The 20709-nt window shown below is 42.4% G+C and overlaps 2 long non-coding RNA genes across 2 annotated transcripts; one reads left to right on the top strand and one right to left on the bottom strand.

Moving 5' to 3' along the window:
* Positions 1–143: 143 nt before the first annotated feature.
* LOC114909699 (uncharacterized) lies at positions 144–20292 on the top strand. The gene is made up of 3 exons (XR_003797367.1): positions 144–156; positions 14114–14235; positions 20123–20292. It is a non-coding gene; the product is annotated as an uncharacterized LOC114909699 (long non-coding RNA).
* LOC114909698 (uncharacterized) lies at positions 2035–8270 on the bottom strand. The gene is made up of 3 exons (XR_003797366.1): positions 8144–8270; positions 7973–8060; positions 2035–2069 (listed from the first exon to the last, which is right to left on the bottom strand). It is a non-coding gene; the product is annotated as an uncharacterized LOC114909698 (long non-coding RNA).
* Positions 20293–20709: the final 417 nt, after the last annotated feature.

Here is a 20709-nt window from a genome sequence, read left to right as displayed (position 1 = left end):
GGTTCGAGTCCCGCTTGGGGTGCCTTGCGACGGACTGGCGTCCCGTCCTGGGTGTGTCCCCTCCCCCTCCAGCCTTACGCCCTGAGTTGCCGGGTTAGGCTCCGGTTCCCCGTGACCCCGTATGGGACAAGCGGTTCTGAAAATGTGTGTGTGTGTGTGTGTGTGTGCCCTTGGTCTACGCAAGCATCTACATGGCAGACTGGGAGAAAACTCTATTTATGAAATGCCCAAACAGACCACTCCAGTGCTACAGATATCGGGGTGACATTTTCAGGGTCTGGCACCATGGCCACGAGGATTTTGACACACTCATGAACACACACACCACTCCAAAATAACAATAAAACAACACTGAGACACACAGGAAGTAAACTTCCTGGACACCACAGTCCATTACAGTAAACCTCAAGGTGGCTTTAAAAACACTCGAGATCAAGGTTTACTTTAAAAGCACTGACACACACTGTCTACTGCACAAATCCAGCTTCCAGCCCAAACACACCTTCCAGGGATTGATCAAGTCCCAGCTCATCAGGTTCCACCGAATATGCTCAGAGAAAACAGAGTTCAACAACACCACCGGAACTCTGTTCCGAGCTCTTGGACCGAGGGAATAGGTTCCGGAGACATATCAAATCACAGACAATGAACTCAACATAGGAAGGCCATGGTAGCAGGGTGACTCACACTGTAAAGGTCATCCCACTAATATAAATAATGTGTCGGCAGAATGATACTTTGGCTCCTTTTCCAAAAAGCGTTATGCTCAATTACAGTTGTATGCTCAACGCAAACCAAATGTGCATCTTACGGGTGAACACGAATTTACCTTAGATAGAAAGGCAATAATTCCAGTAAATTATTGCACCAGCAAGATGGTGTGTGTTGTGTGTGCTGTGTGCTTGAAGCAGGGGAGGAGACACAGAGCTGTTTTACCGGGGGGCTTCTTCTGGGCCGAAAGGAAGAGAGAATCCACCCAGTGTTCGATAACGAAGAGTTTTACTCGGCTGGGTGCTGCCCCAGTGCATGCAGTTCTGCACAGAGAATTTCACCAGAGAAGTTTTTTGAAGGATTTGGTCCTGCTTTACTGCTCTTTCCCCTTCTCTATCTACTGCACACTCGGACCGTCTGCTTTCAGGAAGGAGGAGATGCTGTGCGACCAATAATGAGTGGACCAGCTTTTGAAAAGCAGCTCGCCAGCATTTTGACTGACATCCCAAACTCTATGAGCTGCCACCCTGCATCCAAAGACTCTCCAACCTTGCCCGACTTCTCAGCCACAGATATGGGTTTCTACAGAGGACAGACGGGGCACAGCCAACATGAGTACTATCAGAGCCAGACCTACTCACAATCTGTGAACCCCTACTCGTACCACCAGTTTAACCCGAACGGAATGGGGGGCCCTGGGGGCCTACCCCACAAAGTCAGAATACACCTACAGTAACTCATACAAGCAATACGGGCATTATAAACAGGGAGCTGCAGACACCACCCCAGGACACTGGTAAGTCTGAACTTTCCACAAATATAAACCCATGTAGACTATGATAATGTAATCTTTAATATGAGCTTTCAACACCAGCAAAACATATTCATTTTTCCTTAAACCAGCCCTTGGACTATCAGAGAAAAGCAGCTTGCTTACTGGAGCTTATAGGTTTTCACTGTATCTTACATAGCTTTTTTAACATAACTTATATGTCCCTATATACTTTATCTGAAAACATATCATATGTCCAATGATTTAAGAATACTCACATTTATTACTTTCGTAGTTTCATTTTGAATACCCCCCCCCCCCCCACTCCCCTTTGGTGAAACTGAAATATTGAGTGTGTACAGTAGCTGTTGCTAATATGTGGTTCATTTTATCCATCACACTGTATCGTATGTATATGCTGCACCTGTACATTGTTTGGAAAGCAAGGAATAGAGAACTCACGTGGTCATGCACACGCTCTCGGTTCAGTCCCTGAATGATGGTGTTATCATAGTCTGTTGAAGACAATGAGGACACACTGGGAGATGTTGGGCCTCTTCTTGGTGCTCCAGATGATCCTGAAGTGCTGGGGCAATTTTGCAATGGAGAAGATGGACTCACACCCACATCACTCAGCATGATGTACACTAACTTGATTGTACTTCTGTCCCGTATGTCTTGTACTGATGTAACATTCATGAATTCATTACCGAAGTCAGGATCCACGAACTGAATACCAAAGTCTCGTTCAATTCCAAATGCTTGGCAAATTGTACTGTGAAACTCCTTTAAAGTTTCTGGCCTTCCCGAATGGAGAAGCCATTAGAAGAAGCCATTTTAAAGCCATCATTGTCCACGATGACTCTGAGCTTCATATGCCGTGCCGTTAAAATGTTGTTAAATCAATATTTGGTAATGTTGTTACTTCAGTACAACATTTTCACAGTTCACTCAAAACATGAAGAGTTTAGCTGTCTACACATGACCTGTGACAGGTTGACTCTATGCTGCAATTAGCCATTATACTACTATAGGAAAAACAAAGACACAGAACCACATCTAGCAAGAAGCTGAAAGTTGAAGAAGATGAAAGAAATGTGTACCGGTACTTTTTTCAGCATGAATGTAAACAGCACTTCAGTGTGAATTATAAGATGACGACTTACTGATGTTGAGCTCCTCCTTCTTCCCTATATATTTTTCCTTCAATTTCGCTTTTTTTTTTAATGGTCATTTGCTGTACCATAACTGTGGTAACAATAAAGAAAGAAAAAACTGATACCACACAATTACAGAAATTTATCCGCAGCTGTTGCAGATCTATGGAGTTGTGGTGTTGGAGATTCTATTCAGTGTGCTCTCATGTTGGTGAAGTATCGATCACATGACCTTTGTTGTGCGTGATGTGTTCTGATGAAGCACGTATGTAAATAAATGTTCTCCCCTTCCGGTTTAAGCAAACCGATGGTGTGAACGTGTACTTTGTTACCTCCGTTAAGTATAATCTATTTACCACTTCTCAAACGCAGAGATGGCTGCGCCAACAGGTTATGGGCCCAGAAGAGAAGTAGGTAATAGACTGAGTAGACTGTGTTTCGACGGAGACGAAAAGAATTACGAACTTTGGGAGACAAAGTTTTTGGGGCACCTGCGTTTGCTGGGACTGAAAGAGACCATATTGAAAGTCCCCACACCGAGCGATAGAGACAGCGCGGACGAAGATGAGATTGACGACACTGATAAAAATGAAGAAGCCTACGCGGAATTGATCCAGTTTTTGGATGATAAAAGTCTTTCCCTTATAATGAGAGAAGCTGCAGATGACGGAAGAAAGGCGCTGCAAATACTGAGGGGCTACTATGCAGGAAAAGGGAAGCCGCGAATTATTAACCTGTACACAGAATTAACATCCCTTCAGAAAACTGCAAAGGAAAGTATTACGGATTACATTATTCGGGCAGAAACAGCCATTACCGCTCTGAGGAATGCTGAGGAGACGCTCAGTGACGGACTGTTGATTGCAATGATTCTTAAAGGTTTGCCAGAATCGTTTAAACCATTCGCAGTTCATGTAACACAGAGTGATGAAACTATGACTTTTGCAGAATTTAAGACAAAGCTTAGAAGTTTTGAAAACACTGAAAAGTATGCTAGGTCAAATGACGACAACGTTATGAAAGCGAGTGGTGCAGCTCCTGTGAGAAGAGGAGAGAGAGAGAAAAACGCAGACCCTGATAATATTACGTTATAATTGCGGTCAAAAAGGACATAAAGCCTGGAGATGTCCAAATGAACGTCGTAAAAGTCAAAAACAGTGGTGTAGCTATTGCAAAAGCTCAACACACAAAGACGCATCTTGCAGACGCAAAAGAAGGGACGACGCAAAACAAGCGACGCATGAAGAGGACGCAGATAAACATGCTGCATTTGTCTTCAAAACGTGTGATTATCAACTAGACGGGCTGAAACATAAAGGACTAATGGTTGATACGGGAGCAACATCACACATAATTACCGACATCGGAAAGTTTAAGAAATTTGACGAGACTTTCCAAACGGGCAAACATTTCATTGAGCTTGCGGACGGGACAAGAGCGAGTGGCGTTGCGCTGAAGAGAGGTGACGCGGAGATATGTTTGATTGACAGTGAAGGAAAGCAAGTGAGTACAACGCTAAAGAAAGCACTGTACATTCCTTCATATCCACAAGACATATTCTCTGTTAAAGCAGCGACTGCCAACGGGGCTTCTGTTCGTTTTCGACAAGGACATGACGAGCTCATCCACAAGGATGGCACGAGATTTGAAATAAAAGAGTATAATAGACTGTACTATCTAAACACTATAGATAAGGGAGGAGATTATTGTAACGGCTGTTACGACATTCAAACTTGGCACGAAATCCTCGGCCACTGCAACTATGATGATGTTTCCAAGTTGCCAGATATTGTGGAAGGAATGGAAATCAAAGGAAAGATTGACAAGTCCAAACTGCACTGTGAAGTCTGCACACAAGGCAAATTTGCGCAAAGCAGGAACAGAGAACCCGATGCACGTGCCAAAGTCCCACTTGAACTTGTGCACACAGACTTGGCTGGTCCTATTCAACCAGAGGCTAAAGATGGTCACAGGTATGCACTTGTATTTGTTGATGATTTCTCAGGCACAATATTTGTTTACTTCCTGAAAGCGAAAAGTGACACTGTAAAGGCTACGGAAAAATTCCTAGCAGACACTGCTCCTTATGGTACTGTAAAGTGCATTAGGTCAGATAATGGCACTGAATTCACAGCAACAAATTTTCGGTCATTGCTAAGCAAAAATCGCATTAAACATGAGACCTCTGCACCGTATTCACCCCACCAAAACGGTACTGCTGAAAGAAGTTGGCGAACATTGTTTGAAATGGCCAGATGCATGCTCATTGAGAGTAAATTACCAAAAGAGTTATGGACTTACGCTGTGATGACTGCTGCAGTAATTCGCAACAGATGCATTAATAACAGAGTAAAGCAGACTCCATACTACATGTTGACAGGAAGAAAACCGGATCTTTCAAAGATGAGAGTTTTTGGATGCATGTGCTATGCATACAAACACGACAGAAAGAAGCTAGATTCACGTTGTGAGAAGGGAATATTTGTTGGGTATGACAAGAATAGCCCTTCATACCTAGTGTATTACACAGACACTGGAAGAGTCCTTAAACACAGGCTTGTCAAATTCTTCAAGAAATGTGCTGTCGAGCAGCAAACTCAAACTGACCCACAAATACCAGATGAGGATGTTTATGGGGGAAGTTATTTGCCATCTAAGGTAAGAACAAACATCACTGAACAGAGTTCAGGGAAGTCTCAAGATAGTGGAGACAAAACAGATCTTCAAAATGATGATCAGACTGAAAATATTCAGAATAGATGCAACCCCAAAAGGAACAGGAAAGCTCCCCAATACTTATCTGACTACGTAACTGATATTGAAGATGATGATCAGATACTTACTAATATTGACTACTGTTACAGAATGTGTAATGTACCACAAACCTTCAAGGAAGCCATGAGTTCAACCAAATCACAGATCTGGATTAAAGCCATGGAAGAAGAGATGGATTCTCTAAAAGAAAATGGAACTTTTACGTTGATGGCTCTACCCGAAGGCAAACATGCAGTGGGGGGTAGATGGGTCTATGCAATCAAGAACAATGCAGATAACAATGAAACATATAAGGCTAGATATGTTGCTAAGGGTTATAGTCAAGTAATGGGAAGAGACTATAAGGAAACCTTTTCTCCAACAGCAAATATCACATCAGTTCGTGTCTTGATGCAAATGGCAGCACAGTAAGACCTTGTTCTACATCAGATGGATGTGAAAACGGCTTACTTACATGCTCCAATTGATTGTGAGATCTATGTGGAACAGCCAGAAGGTTTTGAGGTAAAATCAAATACTGGTGAAAAACTTGTCTGTAAACTGAACAAGTCATTGTATGGTCTGAAACAGTCAGGTAGAAACTGGAATAAGTTACTGCATGATTACCTGAGTGAAAATGACTTTATGAAAAATCCTGCAGACTCTTGTGTCTACAGCAGACAAACTGGAAAAGAGAGAGTGATGCTAATAATCTGGGTTGATGATCTGATTATTGCTTCTAGTACCAACGAGTTACTAAATGGTGTGAAAAGGATGCTGACAGCTAAATTCAAGATGAAAGACCTTGGTAAATTAAAACATTTCCTAGGCATTGATTTTGAGCAAATGGATGGAGTTGTGAAAATGAATCAAAAGGGGTACATCTTAAAAATACTGGAAAGGTTCAACATGTCGAATAGTAAGTCCAGATCGACCCCATGTGAACAAAAGCTAGAGTATAACGGTGATGGAAACTCTGTAAACCACACAAAGTATCGTGAAGCAGTAGGTAGTTTGACCTATCTAATGACATGTACTAGACCAGATCTTAGTTGGGCTGTGAGTAAATTGTCTCAATCTATGTCAAAACCAAATGAGCAACACTGGTGTACAGTGAAGCATGTGATGAGGTATCTGAAAGGTACAGTAAACCAAGAACTGACGTACAAGAAGAGTAACGAGAAGCTGAAACTTACGGCATACAGCGATGCTGACTGGGCATCAGATCCAAATGACAGACGAAGTACGACTGGATACTGTTTTAGTCTAACCAAAAATGGTCCCCTCATTTCCTGGAAGTCAAAGAAGCAGCCTACAGTTGCTTTGTCAACATGCGAAGCGGAATATATGGCACTGGCTGCGACCACACAAGAAAGTCTGTACCTTGTACAATTGATGAATGAACTGGAAAATGGATGTCAGTATGCACCGGTAAAAATCTTTGAGGATAACCAAGGTGCAATTGCTCTTTCCAAAAACCCTGTTTGTCGACAAAGATGTAAACACGTTGACGTTAGGTACCACTTCATTCGATCAGCAATTAGTGATGGTAAAATAACAATTGAGTACTGTCCAACAACAGAAATGGTTGCTGATGTGATGACTAAACCAATGACGAAGTATAAGAAAGAAAAGTTTGAAAGCTTTATGTTTGGGGCATAAATGTTGCTGATACAGGGATGTAACTGTGTGTTGTATTGTAAATGGACCTGTAGAGAATGAGAGCAAGTGGGGGTGTTGGAGATTCTATTCAGTGTGCTCTCATGTTGGTGAAGTATCGATCACATGACCTTTGTTGTGCGTGATGTGTTCTGATGAAGCACGTATGTAAATAAATGTTCTCCCCTTCCGGTTTAAGCAAACCGATGGTGTGAACGTGTACTTTGTTACCTCCGTTAAGTATAATCTATTTACCACTTCTCAAACGCAGAGATGGCTGCGCCAACATGTGGTTTAAAACATTGTTTTAAACTGAATGACCGCCGAAATACTGCTGCCATCAGTATCGCTTTTAAGTGTTTGTTAAATGCACTTACTAAAACAATATGGGATCCCCAAAAAGTTCTGTTCCACATTACACCAAGATTAGACATGAAGAGCCTGCAATTGAAATAAACTAAAAATGAACAGGAATTAGCTAAATGGGCAAGCCTGTTCACAAAGAAAATGTAGTTGTCCAGTTAGTAATGACTAACTTCTGTGTCTACAACATGCCTGTGACTCACATCAGGTCACTTACTAATTGTGAAGATAAGTCCAAATTTTCGTTATTTACATATGAAATATGCAACAAATGCCAGTTTTTAGGAGAGAAGACAATTTTCAGCAATAATTCTTTTGTTTATTAACATATTATTTCTTAATTCACTGGTGGAATATTTTCTAGCAAAGTGAAAGTGTAATTTCTCTGATGAGCTGTAATTTTTTACGAAATCACTTACAGCATTTAGAAATTATGCTTTCAAAGCTAAACTTAACTATCACATAGACAACTTGTAGTACTTTGGTTTGATAGTACATTAGAATTTCTGATGAAAGCAGAGCATAAAAACAGAACTAAAAAAAAACGTTAACCTACCAGCTCAGCTAGCAAAAATCGGATATCTCGACGTCCCCGCGTCGTGTGCCCACCATTTCACAACCTTGACTGGTAGCAGCTCCGACGTCTAAGACATATACTGTATTTAAGTTTTAAAAAAAAAAAAAAAATACTACACACCCATGGCATGGCTACAAATTGCTTACTTACCAAAAATGAGGATCCTTGGACAGGGTTATACCGAATTTACGTAACGCGCAGTACTGTTGCAAACCCTTGATAGTGAAAAAGATCCCCACCTCCACGACATAAAAAAGCGGGAAAACGTATATAGACATGCGCAGAGAGAACAGTATGTGGAAAGTTCATTGAACAGTTTTTTCAAATTACCTTTAATTGAATAAAATTTACTTGTTTTCAATATAGCAAGTACATTTTTAAATTAATTTAAAAACATCTGTAGTATTAAATTACACATTAAAATCTATAAATTAAAAGTTCCCAAAAGCGACTCTTTCACGATGTGAGTTCTTGCATACATCTACTATGCATACCGAAAATTTCGAAATGGTGGGCACAATAAAACGCGGGGATGAGATAATCCGAGTTTTCTAGCTGGTAGGTTAGGTTATTTCTTAATTCACTGGTGGAATATTTTCTAGCAAGTGTGTAATTTCTCTGATGAGCTATAATTTTTACGAAATCACTTGCAGCATTTAGAAATTATGCTTTCAAAGCTAAACTTAACTATGTGACACATAGACAACTTGTAGTACTTTGGTTTGATAGTACATTAGAATTTCTGATGAAAGCAGAGGAGCATAATAAACAGAACTAAAAAAACGTTAACCTACCAGCTAGCAAACTCGGATTATCTCATCCCCGCGTTTTCTTGTGCCCACCATTTCGAAATTTTCGGTATGCATAGTAGATGTATCATGCAAAGAACTCACATCGTGAAAGAGTCGCTTTTGGGAACTTTTAATTTATAGATTTTAATGTGTAATTTAATACTACATATGTTTTTAAATCACTTTAAAAATGTACTTGCTATATTGAAAACAAGTAAATTTTATTCAATTAAAGGTAATTTGAAAAAAACTGTTCAATGAACTTTCCACATACTGTTCTCTCTGCGCATGTCTATATACGTTTTCCCGCTTTTTTATGTCGTGGAGGTGGGGATCTTTTTCACTATCAAGGGTTTGCAACAGTACTGCGCGTTACGTAAATTCGGTATAACCCTGTCCAAGGATCCTCATTTTTGGTAAGTAAGCAATTTGTAGCCATGCCATGGGTGTGTAGTATTTTTTTTTTTTTTTTTTTTTTTTTTTTTACTTAAATACAGTATATGTCTTAGACTTAACGTGGTCGGAGCTGCTACCAGTCAAGGTTGTAAAATGGTGGGCACACGACGCGGGGACGTCGAGATATCCGATTTTGCTAGCTGGTAGGTTAACGTTTTTTTTAGTTCTGTTTTGTGCTCTGCTTTCATCAGAAATTCTAATGTACTATCAAACCAAAGTACTACAAGTTGTCTATGTGATAGTTAAGTTTAGCTTTGAAAGCATAATTTCTAAATGCTGTAAGTGATTTTGTAAAATTTACAGCTCATCAGAGAAATTACACTTTGCTAGAAAATATTCCACCAGTGGCAGTGAATTAAGAAATAATATAAGTTAATAAACAAAAGAATTTTTGCTGAAAATTGTCTTCTCTCCTAAAAACTGGCATTTGTTGCATATTTCATATGTAAATAACGAAAATTTGGACTTAACATCTTCACAAGTAAGTGACCTGATGTGAGTCACAGGCATGTTGTAGACACACAAGTCATTACTAACTGGACAACTACATTTTCTTTGTGAACAGGCTTGCCCATTTAGCTAATTCCTGTTCATTTTTAGTTTATTTCAATTGCAGGCTCTTCATGTCTAATCTTGGTGTAATGTGGAACAGAACTTTTTGGGGATCCCATATTGTTTTAGTAAGTGCATTTAACAAACACTTAAATTAAGCGATACTGATGGCAGCAGTATTTCAGCGGTCATTCAGTTTAAAACAATGTTTTAAACCACAACTCCATAGATCTGCAACAGCTGCGGATAAATTTCTGTAATTGTGTGGTATCAGTTTTTTCTTTCTTTATTGTTACCACAGTTATGGTACAGCAAATGACCATTAAAAAAAAAAGCGAAATTGAAGGAAAAATATATAGGGAAGAAGGAGGAGCTCAACATCAGTAAGTCGTCATCTTATAATTCACACTGAAGTGCTGTTTACATTCATGCTGAAAAAAGTACCGGTACACATTTCTTTCATCTTCTTCAACTTTCAGCTTCTTGCTAGATGTGGTTCTGTGTCTTTGTTTTTCCTATAGTAGTATAATGGCTAATTGCAGCATAGAGTCAACCTGTCACAGGTCATGTGTAGACAGCTAAACTCTTCATGTTTTGAGTGAACTGTGAAAATGTTGTACTGAAGTAACAACATTACCAAATATTGATTTAACAACATTTTAACGGCACGGCATATGAAGCTCAGAGTCATCGTGGACAATGATGGCTTTAAAATGGCTTCTTCTAATGGCTTCTCCATTCGGGAAGGCCAGAAACTTTAAAGGAGTTTCACAGTACAATTTGCCAAGCATTTGGAATTGAACGAGACTTTGGTATTCAGTTCGTGGATCCTGACTTCGGTAATGAATTCATGAATGTTACATCAGTACAAGACATACGGGACAGAAGTACAATCAAGTTAGTGTACATCATGCTGAGTGATGTGGGTGTGAGTCCATCTTCTCCATTGCAAAATTGCCCCAGCACTTCAGGATCATCTGGAGCACCAAGAAGAGGCCCAACATCTCCCAGTGTGTCCTCATTGTCTTCAACAGACTATGATAACACCATCATTCAGGGACTGAACCGAGAGCGTGTGCATGACCACGTGAGTTCTCTATTCCTTGCTTTCCAAACAATGTACAGGTGCAGCATATACATACGATACAGTGTGATGGATAAAATGAACCACATATTAGCAACAGCTACTGTACACACTCAACATTTCAGTTTCACCAAAGGGGAGTGGGGGGGGGGGGTATTCAAAATGAAACTACGAAAGTAATAAATGTGAGTATTCTTAAATCATTGGACATATGATATGTTTTCAGATAAAGTATATAGGGACATATAAGTTATGTTAAAAAGCTATGTAAGATACAGTGAAAACCTATAAGCTCCAGTAAGCAAGCTGCTTTTCTCTGATAGTCCAAGGGCTGGTTTAAGGAAAAATGAATATGTTTTGCTGGTGTTGAAAGCTCATATTAAAGATTACATTATCATAGTCTACATGGGTTTATATTTGTTTACCTGTCTCATCACACCTTTTGGAAAATCTCCCTTTTTTAAGGCATCCCTGTGAGGGTATGGACGACGGATGGAAGCAGCAGTGGAGAATTGAAGTAGTGGACCAAAAGGTTTATTTCCCTTTACTAAAAAGTATTCTTCAAAACACATAAACCCTCAACCAAGTACAAAACAAACATAAAGTTATAAAGAACATGAGGCCTATGAGCCATGGGCTTAGCCCTTATATCAATATTAATGCGTAACTCTCCTATTCACTGCATGAGAGTAACTACATAAGTTTGTATCAAGCTCTCTCACTAGTGCCCTAATACAAACCTATATAGCTATAGCTCCGCCCTCTGATTATACCATAACAGCCTCAATTTATTTCAAAATACATTTCCCCCAAAAATTACATCTAAAATAAATACTAAAACATACAAACAATACTAAACATTTTTTACTATAAAAATCCCTACATACATCTTATAAAAACATTTCACACTACACAGTAAAACACCCCTACCTAGTTGGTTGTGCCCAAGGACTCCCCCCTAGATATACCCCAAATAGTTGACTCCATCGGGTTTACAACACAAGGCACCAAACACAACAGAACACCAGACAGCTACATGGTAAGGAAAAAGTCTACAGAAATGTTCTTCTAAAAACAATAAATACATTCACTCTCCACACAGTTACATATACCTGCCATATCTTTATAAAAGAAATATTAGTTAATGACAACCAGACAGATACCGGTAGGCCTTTCCCGGCACCCAATCTAGTTCAAACAAACAGTGTTAAATGGAATACGAAACCAGAACAAACAATATAACAATACAAGATAAAATGCATGTGACAGGCAACAGCAACAAGGTTTAGCGTTACATTGTTGGTACTTTGCCGGCATCTTGCTGATTCCTTGGAACAACTTGCCTGTCACAGCTCAGTCTGTGACAATCCCTCTCTTATGATTAAGTGGTGCACGGACTGTATTAATTTGCAGTATGTTTTGGTTAATGTTTTGTTTGGTGTGGGCTGAAGTGGTTGTCCATTATTATCTTTAAGACTGCTTGCCCCCACCATGTTGCGCTCAAACATGAAATCTATTCCGCAAACTTGCCATTTTTCATTATTATACATTTCCGTTATAATAGAGAGGAGGTTAAAGAGCTGGCTGTCTGGTGCAGTCATCACAACCTGGAGCTGAACACGCTCAAAACAGTGGAGATGATTGTAGACTTTAAGAGAAACACCTCAGCATTATCCCCACTCGCCATCATGAACAGCACTGTGGCAACAGTGGAGTCATTCAGGTTCCTGGGCACTACCATCTCACAGGACCTGAAGTGGGAGTTCCACATAGACTCCATTGTGAAGAAGGCCCAGCAGAGGTTGTACTTCCTTCGCCAGCTGAGGAAGTTCAACCTGCCACAGGAGCTACTGATGCAATTCTACTCTGCAGTCATCGAGTCTGTCCTCTGCACTTCTATAACTGTCTGGTTCGGCTCAGCTACGAAATCAGACATCAGAAGGTTACAGCGGATAGTTCGGACTGCTGGAGGAATCATCGGCACATCCCCCCCAGCTCTCCAAAAGCTGTACTCGTCCAGAGTCAGTAAAAGGGCTAGCAAAATCATTGTAGACCCCTCGCATCCAGGCCACTTCCTCTTCGAACCTTTGCCATCTGGCCGGCGCTACAGAGCACTGAGCACCAGGACAGCCAGGCACAAGAAAAGTTTCTTTCCTCAGGCCATCTACCTCATGAACAGCTAAATCCCCCCTAGAGAGTAAACCAGTGCAATACATAACGCTGTTTATATTTATATCTATTTATCACATCATATGTCTTACTCACATTCCCTTGCATTTGTATAGAACATACATATAATGTCTAGTGACTATTTTTTGTATATTGTGTACTTTATATTTTTTAATCCTTTATTCACATATTCTATCTTCTCATCTGTGTCTTGTCACTGTCATTCTGTCTGTGCTGTGGAAGTTTCTGTCACCAGGACAAATTCCTTGTATGTGTGTACATACTTGGCAGTAAAGCTTGTTCTGATTCTGATTCTGAATAATAAAAATAAGAAAATATCAGTCAGTAAGTAAAACAATGTTGGGCCCAAGTATTCCGAGTGGTACAGACAGCAATGTACACAATCACATCAACAGTGAGAGACAATACAGAAAGTCGCCAGGCAGGTACAGAAGGACCCCAGTCTTACCCCCATCCCCCCCCCCCGCGTCTCTGTTGCAGCTCCCGGAGGTTTTTTTATAACCCGCGAGAACCCGGGGCTCTCCCTCGGCAGGTCCGTGTCGGTTTGTCCACCAGAAGAGATTGTAATCCCCGTGTGTCCAGGCGTGCCTTCGCTGCCTCCTTCAATGCGTGGTCCCGTGCCGGTCGGTCTCCAGGTCGTCGCTCGTCGATGCGTCGTCCGTCTGCTTGTCTCCGATCCCCGTCGGTGTCCCCCTTGCGTGCGGTGAGGAGCATGCACCTTTGCTTAAAAAGCGTTCCCGAGTTTTCCAGGTCCGTTGTTGGTGCCGCTTTGTGCGCAAGTGCTCCGTTCAAAGTCCCAGGCACAACTCCGCTGATGTAGTGTTCTTTCATCAATATCGAGTTGTTTCCATTTGGTGATGGCGGATCCTTGGTTTTTACACTGAGCACTTGGTTGGGTTGTTATTCAGAACAGATAACAGATATTAATGTTCAGTGTAGCTTTCGTAAAGCTTAAGCAGGACTCCTGACGTTTCGCACCTAGCTGGTGCTCCTTCAGAGGAGAATCTGCTGGCTAGGGGGGCAGTGCAGTCGTTTATATATCCCAAGGTGTGTGTGTGTGTGTGTGAGGCAGAGAGGTGTGAAAAAGGGCCGTGTCCCACCTAAAGTGGGATAGGGAGCTGTGGGCCACCTTCTTTACTCTCGAGGAAGCTGTGTGTGTGTGTGTGTGTGTGTGTGTGTGTGTGTGTGTGTGTGTGTGTGTGTGTGTGTGAGAGAGAGAGAGAGATGTCCATTGTGGAGTGATGGCTCTCCCTTGTGGGTGTTTTGTGTAGAATTGCAGGTGGGTTTGAAATTTCTGTGGTGAATGTCTTGTGATGTGGCTGGGGTTTAGGTGTCCAGGACAGGTTTGTATGCTTGGATTGGGGTAGGCTGTGGATGGGAGATGTTTTTTAGGAAAAAAAATTTTTTGAGCGTGTATGATGTGTGGTCTGAGGATAGGGTTAGGATGAGGGCTGGGGTCAAGGTGATGGTTAGGGCAAGAGTTAGGGTTCGGGGTTACGTAGGTCTCGTTCTGATCAATGTTTCTTCTTTTAATTTGTGTAATCTGTATCTACTTTTTGCCCACTTCACCGCCACCTCCCATTCTGCCTTACTGGCTAAGTCAGACGTGGGTTTCTGTGTGTGTGTATTATGCCTTCATGATGGGCCTGGAGTATATACATGTTGTTTTTCATCCAGGCCTCCACGTGTCTTTGCACTTTCTGTGATGTGATGTTGTTAGGAGATGAAGGTTTAATAAACTGGGTTAATTTGTTTGCCTCTTGGTGTGGTGGCGCAGTGGGTTGGACCGGGTCCTGCTCTCTGGTGGGTCTGGGGTTCGAGTCCCCCTTGGGGTGCCTTGCGACAGACTGGCATCTTGTCCTGGGTGTGTCCCCTCCAGGCTTAGGCCCTGAGTTGCTGGGTTTGGCTCCGGTTCCCCATAGGGTGAGTGGTTCGGACAGACGGACAAAACATAGAGGACGGAAGTACAATCAAGTTAGCGTACATGCTGAGTGATGTGGGTGTGAGTCCATCTTCTTCATTGCAAAATTCTCCCAGCACTTCAGGATCATCTGGAGCACCAAAAAGAGGCCCAACATCTCCCAGTGTGTCCTCATTGTCTTCAACAGACTATGATAACACCATCATTCAGGGACTGAACCGAGAGCGTGTGCATGACCACGTGAGTTCTCTATTCCTTGCTTTCCAAACAATGTACAGGTGCAGCATATACATACGATACAGTGTGATGGATAAAATGAACCACATATTAGCAACAGCTACTGTACACACTCAACATTTCAGTTTCACCAAAGGGGAGTGGGGGGGGGGGTATTCAAAATGAAACTACGAAAGTAATAAATGTGAGTATTCTTAAATCATTGGACATATGATATGTTTTCAGATAAAGTATATAGGGACATATAAGTTATGTTAAAAAAGCTATGTAAGATACAGTGAAAACCTATAAGCTCTAGTAAGCAAGCTGCTTTTCTCTGATAGTCCAAGGGCTGGTTTAAGGAAAAATGAATATGTTTTGCTGGTGTTGAAAGCTCATATTAAAGATTACATTATCATAGTCTACATGGGTTTATATTTGTGGAAAGTTCAGACTTACCAGTGTCCTGGGGTGGTGTCTGCAGCTCCCTGTTTATAATGTCCGTATTGCTTGTATGAGTTACTGTAGGTGTATTCTGACTTTGTGGGTTATGCCCCCGGGCCCCCCATTCCGTTCGGGTTAAACTGGTGGTACGAGTAGGGGTTCACAGATTGTGAGTAGGTCTGGCTCTGATAGTACTCATGTTGGCTGTGCCCCGTCTGTCCTCTGTAGAAACCCATATCTGTGGCTGAGAAGTCGGGCAAGGTTGGAGAGTCTTTGGATGCAGGGTGGCAGCTCATAGAGTTTGGGATGTCAGTCAAAATGCTGGCGAGCTGCTTTTCAAAAGCTGGTCCACTCATTATTGGTCGCACAGCATCTCCTCCTTCCTGAAAGCAGACGGTCCGAGTGTGCAGTAGATAGAGAAGGGGAAAGAGCAGTAAAGCAGGACCAAATCCTTCAAAAAACTTCTCTGGTGAAATTCTCTGTGCAGAACTGCATGCACTGGGGCAGCACCCAGCCGAGTAAAACTCTTCGTTATCGAACACTGGGTGGATTCTCTCTTCCTTTCGGCCCAGAAGAAGCCCCCCCCCCCCCCGGTAAAACAGCTCTGTGTCTCCTCCCCTGCTTCAAGCACACAGCACACACAGCAGCACACAACACACACCATCTTGCTGGTGCAATAATTTACTGGAATTATTGCCTTTCTATCTAAGGTAAATTCGTGTTCACCCGTAAGATGCACATTTGGTTTGCGTTGAGCATACAACTGTAATTGAGCATAACGCTTTTTGGAAAAGGAGCCAAAGTATCATTCTGCCGACACATTATTTATATTAGTGGGATGACCTTTTCAGTGTGAGTCACCCTGCTACCATGGCCTTCCTATATTGAGTTCATTGTCTGTGACTTGATATGTCTCCGGAACCTATTCCCTCGGTCTAAGAGCTCGGAACAGAGTTCCGGTGGTGTTGTTGAACTCTGTTTTCTCTGAGCATATTCGGTGGAACCTGATGAGTTGGGACTTGATCAATCCCTGGAAGGTGCGTTTGGGCTGGAAGCTGGATTTGTGCGGTAGACAGTGTGTGTCAGTGCTTTTAAAGTAAACCTTGGTCTCGAGTGTTTTTAAAGCCACCTTGAGGTTTACTGTAATGGACTGTGGTGTCCAGGAAGTTTACTTCCTGTGTGTCTCAGTGTTGTTTTATTGTTATTTTGGAGTGGTGTGTGTGTGTTCATGAGTGTGGTGAATGTGTCAAAATCCTCGTGGCCATGGTGCCAGACCCTGAAAATGTCACCCAGGTATCTGTAGCACTGGAGTGGTCTGTTTGGGCATTTCATAAATAGAGTTTCCTCCCAGTCTGCCATGTAGATGTTAGCATAGGCCAGGGCAAGTTTTTATTTGTTTTTAAACCCATTGCTGTCCGCTGTAGGAGGGGGACACAGTGGCGCAGTGGTGCAGTGGGTTGGATGGGGTCCTGCTCTGCGGTTGGTCTGGGGTTCGAATCCCACTTGGGGTGTCTTGCGACAGACTGGTGTCCTGTCCTGGGTGTGTCCTCTCCAGCCTTAGGCTCTGAGTTGCTGGGTTTGGCTCCGGTTCCCTGTGACCCCGTATGGGCCAAGCGCTTCAGAAAGCGTGTGTGTGTGTGTGTGTGTGTGTGTGTGTGTGTGTGTTTACCTGTCTCATCACACCTTTTGGAAAATCTCCCTTTTTTAAGGCATCCCTGTGAGGGTATGGACGACGGATGGAAGCAGCAGTGGAGAATTGAAGTAGTGGACCAAAAGGTTTATTTCCCTTTACTAAAAAGTATTCTTCAAAACACATAAACCCTCAACCAAGTACAAAACAAACATAAAGTTATAAAGAACATGAGGCCTATGAGCCATGGGCTTAGCCCTTATATCAATATTAATGCATAACTCTCCTATTCACTGCATGAGAGTAACTACATAAGTTTGTATCAAGCTCTCTCACTAGTGCCCTAATACAAACCTATATAGCTATAGCTCCGCCCTCTGATTATACCATAACAGCCTCAATTTATTTCAAAATACATTTCCCCCAAAAATTACATCTAAAATAAATACTAAAACATACAAACAATACTAAACATTTTTTACTATAAAAATCCCTACATACATCTTATAAAAACATTTCACACTACACAGTAAAACACCCCTACCTAGTTGGTTGTGCCCAAGGACTCCCCCCTAGATATACCCCAAATAGTTGACTCCATCGGGTTTACAACACAAGGCACCAAACACAACAGAACACCAGACAGCTACATGGTAAGGAAAAAGTCTACAGAAATGTTCTTCTAAAAACAATAAATACATTCACTCTCCACACAGTTACATATACCTGCCATATCTTTATAAAAGAAATATTAGTTAATGACAACCAGACAGATACCGGTAGGCCTTTCCCGGCACCCAATCTAGTTCAAACAAACAGTGTTAAATGGAATACGAAACCAGAACAAACAATATAACAATACAAGATAAAATGCATGTGACAGGCAACAGCAACAAGGTTTAGCGTTACATTGTTGGTACTTTGCCGGCATCTTGCTGATTCCTTGGAACAACTTGCCTGTCACAGCTCAGTCTGTGACAATCCCTCTCTTATGATTAAGTGGTGCACGGACTGTATTAATTTGCAGTATGTTTTGGTTAATGTTTTGTTTGGTGTGGGGGTGAAGTGGTTGTCCATTATTATCTTTAAGACTGCTTGCCCCCACCATGTTGCGCTCAAACATGAAATCTATTCCGCAAACTTGCCATTTTTCATTATTATACATTTCCGTTATAATAGAGAGGAGGTTAAAGAGCTGGCTGTCTGGTGCAGTCATCACAACCTGGAGCTGAACACGCTCAAAACAGTGGAGATGATTGTAGACTTTAAGAGAAACACCTCAGCATTATCCCCACTCGCCATCATGAACAGCACTGTGGCAACAGTGGAGTCATTCAGGTTCCTGGGCACTACCATCTCACAGGACCTGAAGTGGGAGTTCCACATAGACTCCATTGTGAAGAAGGCCCAGCAGAGGTTGTACTTCCTTCGCCAGCTGAGGAAGTTCAACCTGCCACAGGAGCTACTGATGCAATTCTACTCTGCAGTCATCGAGTCTGTCCTCTGCACTTCTATAACTGTCTGGTTCGGCTCAGCTACGAAATCAGACATCAGAAGGTTACAGCGGATAGTTCGGACTGCTGGAAGAATCATCGGCACATCCCCCCCAGCTCTCCAAAAGCTGTACTCGTCCAGAGTCAGTAAAAGGGCTAGCAAAATCATTGTAGACCCCTCGCATCCAGGCCACTTCCTCTTCGAACCTTTGCCATCTGGCCGGCGCTACAGAGCACTGAGCACCAGGACAGCCAGGCACAAGAAAAGTTTCTTTCCTCAGGCCATCTACCTCATGAACAGCTAAATCCCCCCTAGAGAGTAAACCAGTGCAATACATAACGCTGTTTATATTTATATCTATTTATCACATCATATGTCTTACTCACATTCCCTTGCATTTGTATAGAACATACATATAATGTCTAGTGACTATTTTTTGTATATTGTGTACTTTATATTTTTTAATCCTTTATTCACATATTCTATCTTCTCATCTGTGTCTTGTCACTGTCATTCTGTCTGTGCTGTGGAAGTTTCTGTCACCAGGACAAATTCCTTGTATGTGTGAACATACTTGGCAGTAAAGCTTGTTCTGATTCTGATTCTGAATAATAAAAATAAGAAAATATCAGTCAGTAAGTAAAACAATGTTGGGCCCAAGTATTCCGAGTGGTACAGACAGCAATGTACACAATCACATCAACAGTGAGAGACAATACAGAAAGTCGCCAGGCAGGTACAGAAGGACCCCAGTCTTACCCATCCCCCCCCGCGTCTCTGTTGCAGCTCCCGGAGGTTTTTTTATAACCCGCGAGAACCCGGGGCTCTCCCTCGGCAGGTCCGTGTCGGTTTGTCCACCAGAAGAGATTGTAATCCCCGTGTGTCCAGGCGTGCCTTCGCTGCCTCCTTCAATGCGTGGTCCCGTGCCGGTCGGTCTCCAGGTCGTCGCTCGTCGATGCGTCGTCCGTCTGCTTGTCTCCGATCCCCGTCGGTGTCCCCCTTGCGTGCGGTGAGGAGCATGCACCTTTGCTTAAAAAGCGTTCCCGAGTTTTCCAGGTCCGTTGTTGGTGCCGCTTTGTGCGCAAGTGCTCCGTTCAAAGTCCCAGGCACAACTCCGCTGATGTAGTGTTCTTTCATCAATATCGAGTTGTTTCCATTTGGTGATGGCGGATCCTTGGTTTTTACACTGAGCACTTGGTTGGGTTGTTATTCAGAACAGATAACAGATATTAATGTTCAGTGTAGCTTTCGTAAAGCTTAAGCAGGACTCCTGACGTTTCGCACCTAGCTGGTGCTCCTTCAGAGGAGAATCTGCTGGCTAGGGGGGCAGTGCAGTCGTTTATATCCCAAGGTGTGTGTGTGTGTGTGTGTGTGTGTGAGGCAGAGAGGTGTGAAAAAGGGCCGTGTCCCACCTAAAGTGGGATAGGGAGCTGTGGGCCACCTTCTTTACTCTCGAGGAAGCTGTGTGTGTGTGTGTGTGTGTGTGTGTGTGTGTGTGTGTGTGTGTGTGTGTGTGTGTGAGAGAGAGAGAGATGTTCATTGTGGAGTGATGGCTCTCCCTTGTGGGTGTTTTGTGTAGAATTGCAGGTGGGTTTGAAATTTCTGTGGTGAATGTCTTGTGATGTGGCTGGGGTTTAGGTGTCCAGGACAGGTTTGTATGCTTGGATTGGGGTAGGCTGTGGATGGGAGATGTTTTTTAGGAAAAAAAATTTTTGAGCGTGTATGATGTGTGGTCTGAGGATAGGGTTAGGATGAGGGCTGGGGTCAAGGTGATGGTTAGGGCAAGAGTTAGGGTTCGGGGTTACGTAGGTTTCGTTCTGATCAATGTTTCTTCTTTTAATTTGTGTAATCTGTATCTACTTTTTGCCCACTTCACCGCCACCTCCCATTCTGCCTTACTGGCTAAGTCAGACGTGGGTTTCTGTGTGTGTGTATTAT

This window comes from Scleropages formosus, unplaced genomic scaffold, assembly GCF_900964775.1.
Source record: "Scleropages formosus unplaced genomic scaffold, fSclFor1.1, whole genome shotgun sequence".
Classification (NCBI taxonomy): Eukaryota; Metazoa; Chordata; class Actinopteri; order Osteoglossiformes; family Osteoglossidae; genus Scleropages; species Scleropages formosus.
Note: the sequence above shows the minus strand (reverse complement) of the source record. Positions and strands in the feature narration are given on the sequence as shown.